Source organism: Zootoca vivipara, chromosome 4 (assembly GCF_963506605.1).
Source record: "Zootoca vivipara chromosome 4, rZooViv1.1, whole genome shotgun sequence".
Taxonomy (NCBI): Eukaryota; Metazoa; Chordata; class Lepidosauria; order Squamata; family Lacertidae; genus Zootoca; species Zootoca vivipara.
Genome location: NC_083279.1, coordinates 16,479,255 through 16,485,254, shown reverse-complemented (window position 1 = coordinate 16,485,254; position 6,000 = coordinate 16,479,255).

Below are 6,000 nucleotides of genomic sequence, written 5' to 3'. Positions count from 1 at the left end.
TTAGCATTTTTAAAATAAATAAATAAATCATATAATTTGGTGCCTCTATATTAATCATAGCACTTATAGTAATGTTTAATGAGCAGAATGTCCATAAGAATCTAATTCCATTTGAAATGGAGAAGAAATTAGAATTGGAATCACATAATTGGGTTGCTAAAAGTTTCCCTGAAAATGTATGCTTGCTTTACATGGCATTTAGATTTAGGATTCTGACCTTGGGGGTCCCTTCCAACTATGGTTCTATAGTCAGAGGCCCCAATCAAGCTCAAGGTAGCCATCTGCTAAGGATCCACGGGATCTCTGGATCAGCTGTTGTTAAATCCCCAGCCTCAGCTCAACCAAATATATGCTGTTGTAACTTGCTCATCCCTGCTTAGCTGAGGCTCAGAGTGCTGAGTCAAGGTTGGGGCATTCTGGAAGGATAGTGAGACCAGTGCCAGTGTGGGGTGGGACTTAGGTTGGATTCAAAGCCCATTCAGCTTGGTCATGTGACCTAGCAAGCCAACATAATACCGGCTTGTTTTCCCTCTGCCAGGCTTTGTCAGAACAGCAGCAGCTGCCCCTCTGCTGTACAGGGTTTGGATCTGGCACAACTTTACACTGGCTTAACTTACACTGACTTGCTTCATGCCAGCTTCTTGTGCATAAGATTGCTCACCCACCCTTCCCCTTGTCATGTGCCTAAAAAACACTGACCCAAGAGCTTTTCTGCTTATCCTGTGGTTTGTAGGCAAAGGTCACAGCAATTTTCATTTCTGTTCCACCTCTTTCCCCAGGGAAAACTCACTGTTTACCACTGAATCAGAGCAAACGTCAATCTGCAGAAATTTGCATTTCTTCTGATTTAGCAGGAGGACATGTGGATGGCCCACAGCTATGGTCATGAATTTCAATGTATCTACTGGGATAGCTATGCTTGGAGAGCATGAGACTCTCAATCTCTGGGTTGTAGGTTTGAGCCCCACGTTGGGCAAAAGATTCCTGCATTGCAGAGGGTTGGATTAGATGACCCTCGTGGTCCCTTTCAACTCTGTAAATCTACGATTATGCGCTTGAATGCAATCCCAGACCTTTAGTGTGGGTGCACTTTTCCTACAAAACTCCTTCATATTACATAAAAGCATGACTATTTTTCAAGGGGACCTCGCAGGAACTCAGAAATATAGCACTACTGTATATACCGTACCAGGCAAGTGCCATTCCCATTGTCTTTTCAGCATTGTTGAAAAACTTCCTTTTCCAAAAAGCCTTTTAAGTGGAGATCTTTAGTCTAGCCTGTATCTACATCTGGATCAGATTCAAAATTGTTTTTTAGATATGAGATTATTTTTAATTGTGTTTATATGTGGAATTGCTTTCTCATGTTTGGTGCATGAAATTGTTCTTTGTTGTATTTTTGATCATTGATGTTTTTTTCACAGTGAAATCGCTTCAAGGCACTTGATAGGAAGCAATTTATGAATGGGACAGACACACACACAATCAAGCAAGAATTGCTTGGCATTTGTCCAGGACTTACCAATTCAAGAAGCTACGATTCTCTAATTAGCCCTTTGTCCCTTCCATTTGTCACAATAATCAAAAAGGCAAGATAAGTCTTGGCAGCCTGCTGTGCTGACAAAACAGCCGACTTGAATTCAAAAGGGTTGGTGAGGCTGCAGTGGCTTCCCAGCAGCCGTCATGGTGCATCAGAAAGTTGAAGTGGTAAGTGAAAATGATGTCTTGGGGAATGTTAAAGGGAAAGCCAGGAAGGGAGTAACAGGCTGCTTCTCGGTGAAAGAAGTGTTTTGTCCAGCATGCTAAAATGAGCTACTTGTTGGTGAGAAAGCATTGCTGGAACAAGGCCAGGGTTTTCAGGCTGCACAATTTTCTGAGCACCTCTGCTGATGCTGCATATATCCTTTGGTGGTTCTGGGTAGTCATCCTGCACAATTTCATATTAAGAAGAGAGGGCAACATTTTATGCATCTTATTATTGCAGTGAATAAGGGAAAGACCTCCATGCTTTGAATAGTCTTTAGGCCTGATCTGTAGAGGTAGTCAACTACTTCTGTATTACAACCAGATGTAATGATGCCTATCAGCCTGTATAGTTGTTTTATTTTTTAAAAAAACAATATTTTAGACTAATTAATGGGTGATGTGTCTATTGATAGCTATTATCCATAACACTGAAATGAAATCTCCACTTCCAGAGGCAGACTACCCCCCCCCCCGAATGCCAGAATAGGAGGGCAAGTAGCAGGAAAGAGCTGTTGCCTGTATCATACTTTGTTCATGGGATTCCTGGTGGGTTTGCTGATCTAAAATAGTTACTATTTTTTTCATGCTTCTTTTCAGAGTTAAAACTTGTATTGGATCTTTCTCCTGTAGTCATTCCCCGAACCTACGATACAATGCAAAGAAGAGAAGTAGAGTATGTTCTTTGGACAGCACTCCTGGTAGTTCCGTTACTGTAAAAATCTCATGAAATTCAAGAGATTATTGAATAATAGAATGCCATAAAGCTCAGAAACGAACAGTAGTGTGGCAATGCAAGGTATACCCACTATTTATAGATAACGGTGGCTTGACTCTATTTGGTCATCACTGGTTTATAGGCAGTGAATCAGGTTCACTACCCATAATTTACTATTAAACATTTTGTGTTTATATTATTTTGAAGTTGCTGACATGATTCCCAAGAGATGGGAGAAATTGCTTTCCCTTGATTTTTGCTCTTCTCCTTATATTAGTTATAGAACAATGCAATGCACATTTCATTCTCAGACAGGCAGGCATGAGATCATAGCCTTAGATTGTGAGTCCATTTTGGAATAAAAACCTATCTGTGACTTTGGAAGTCCACATGGTGGACTTGCACATCATTACTGATTGTTTAAGAGGGGGAAACACCAGCGTTTGAGTATACCCACTGCGATTAATGGACTTAAATCCAATGGTTTGAATGGGTCTACTGTCTAATGTGGCCTATAACATTTATCAGGCTTTTGAACAGTGATGACTGTTTTTGGAACCTGTTACGTTCTGCTGTGTGGCTGTTACTGAACTGTGAGACATTTTATAGTAGTTTCTGCTACTGTTTCTTTAATAGGCTCAATAGACTCTCAGTTCTGAATGTTCAGAGTGTTATATTTTAAAAGCAAGACCTGCAACAAGATTTCAGGCTTGTATCTAATGTAGCACTATGCAAGCAGTCCACTTCCATAAGGATTTCTGCTTTTGCAACAAAATGTGTTCCTCCTCTTCTCCTCCTGTGATCTGTTCTAGAAGTCACCCCTCCAGAGAAAATTGTGAGGAAGGTGTGGTATGGAGGAGGAGGAGGAGGAGGAGGAGGAGGAGGAGGAGGAGGAGGAGGAGGAGGAGGGGAAAGTCCCATTGCACAAGCAGAAAGACTTGCATTGATGTGACATGGTAGATTAATATTGCCCTATGCCACTCCATTCCCTTCCCTCTAGTTTCTCTTCCCCATCCCCACCAATCAGCCGGCCTTCTGTGGCTACTCAGAAGACTCAACCCCCATTGTAGTAGCCTCCCTCACCATTTATTGAAGGTCATTTCTGTTGGTTCAAAGAAAAAAAATGGGTATATAGAAACAAGATCCAAGTTTGAGGCAAGCACTATTTGGTGTGAGAATCCCAGCAGAGATTTCAAATCACAAAATATGCAGCAAAGTAAAAGCATGGAAATTAGACTGCTATAAATTTAAAATCTGCCCTTCTAAGTTCCCCCTAAAGTTACCCAATTCCCCTATCATAAAAAGACCACACATTTGGTAAGTTAAAAATTGTTTACTTACAAACATTCCAAAGGTCAGATTCACGTGCTTTCCCATACAGCATTTTTTAAAAGCTGCACAGGCAGTAAAACTTTGCTTAGACACAGTGGTGAAAGTTCCTAAATTATTGGTATAGGAACTCAATAATGGCTTGTGAGAACCATGCAACTAAACTGGAGCAACCAGCTTAACCTCTTCACATGCTGAAGACTGGGGGAAAACAATAGGTTTAGTGACCCGTTTCCTCCCAAGATAAGGACATAGCTAAGCCTGACAGGACAGCTTCCTCAATTATATTTACCCATTTGGGCTTTAATTAGATTTAAGCATGTTGGTCATATGAGGCTGGTTATCCACAATTTCCCCTAGAGATCATTGTCCTCCCCATGCCTGTTGATAACACCATCTTGTGAGTGGGTAGTTCTATGTTGGCTATGTTCAGACTGGCACTCTCCCCTTGAAGACTAGAATGTGTGAGTGTGAGTGTTTGTTTTAAGCTGCCTCAAAGTTTGCAAAGTGGCAGAATGTAGGTCTGTTAAATGTGCCATCCTATATTGAAATCAGATTGTTGTGACCTCTGAATTGTGAGGATAAGATGGGCCAGGCATTAGAATAAGCAATGGTCGGCTTGGGTCTTCTGTTCTTCAAGATACTGTATGTTTTATATTGTTGTACGTGGGAGAAAGGAGTTTTCTTTGTTGTAGAAAATCACTCCCTTACTAGACCCTCAAAGGTGTATCAATTGGCTTCTTTATCAAATAAATATAGTACAAACTTGTCTAGAAATGCAATATTTAATAATGTAGATAATTGTACTGGAAATATATCAAGCACATGGGAAATTTAAAGGGCCAGTTCTATTTCTATTAAACAATTAGAATAGGAGGAGGGTTGCCTTTATTGTTTTTATGGAGAAAAATGAATGTTTCTCTTGGGAGAAATATTTCATGTCTTATCCCATGCCTCTCTTCTCTGAAGAGTAATCTTTACTTTAGTGTGAAGATCATTTATCTAGAGAGATTCCTTAAAAGAGAACAGATCAAAAATTAGGAGTTATTTGCCAACACAATTTATCTATTTATGGAGCTAGCTGTTTGGAAGCAAGATTGCATTTCGTCAGTGCTTTATCTAATTGATTGAAACCTGGTTGGATTAGAAGAAATGTGCATTTATTTATAGGCGCCTTCATGAGACACTCTTGGTTTAAAAAATAGAAGTTGATGATGGTAAGTGAGAAATAGGGTCGCAGCCTGGAGATTCCATCAACATTTTAAATATACACCACTCAATTGAAAGGAACAGCACCAATCTTTCATTGCTGAGTGGCTGGCTGCAGCAACCAGTGCGGTATTTCTGGGATTAGAAACAACAATTTGCAGGTCATGTGAAACATGCTAGAGTCAAAACACCCCTCCTCCTAAAAAATGAAGGACTTCATCATATGCAGTTATTTCTGTGGCAAGACTGAAGCAGGTTGTGATCTAACTAACAGGGCCGGCTCTAGGGGTAGGCTGGGTGGCACCAGGGCACCAGGGCACCAGGCTGTCAGGGGGGCGCCGCGCAGCAGAGCCACGCAGAAGCCCACCAGCCACAACAAGAAATGGGGTGGGGCGGGGGTGCCGGAGCGATCTCCGCACCACGGCGCCAGGGCGCCTGACATGCTTGAGACGGCCCTGCTAACTAATGTCAGATGTGCATTCAAGATGTGCAGAACAAGTTAGATTTGGTCCCTGCACAGAACCACATGACGAATGGCCACAGTGACCAAGCCAGTAGATTAGAGTCTACTGACACCTATAAAAGGCTTTCTTGCTGTTTTGAATATAGAACCAGTGAATCAAAGCCTTAGTTTCCTTTTGGGTTAGGAATGGAAAACCAATCATTTTATTTCAGCACGGTTTTCCATGTTCCTACCCGATGTTCTTGGTTTTCATAGAATGTTAACAGAGTGTCTTGAATAATATTGCTTTCCCTATAAATGCCTGCACATTCAGGTTTTTTTAATAATAATAATAATAATAATAATAATAATTTATTATTTATACCCCGCCCATCTGGCCGGGTTCCCCCAGCCACTCTGGGCAGCTTCCAAAAAAAACAGAAATTCTAAAATACAGAAATCCATCAAACATTAAAAGCTTCCCTAAACAGGGCTGCCTTGAGATGCCTTCTGAAGGTCTGGTAATTGTTCTCTTTGACCTCTAGTGGGAGGGCATTCC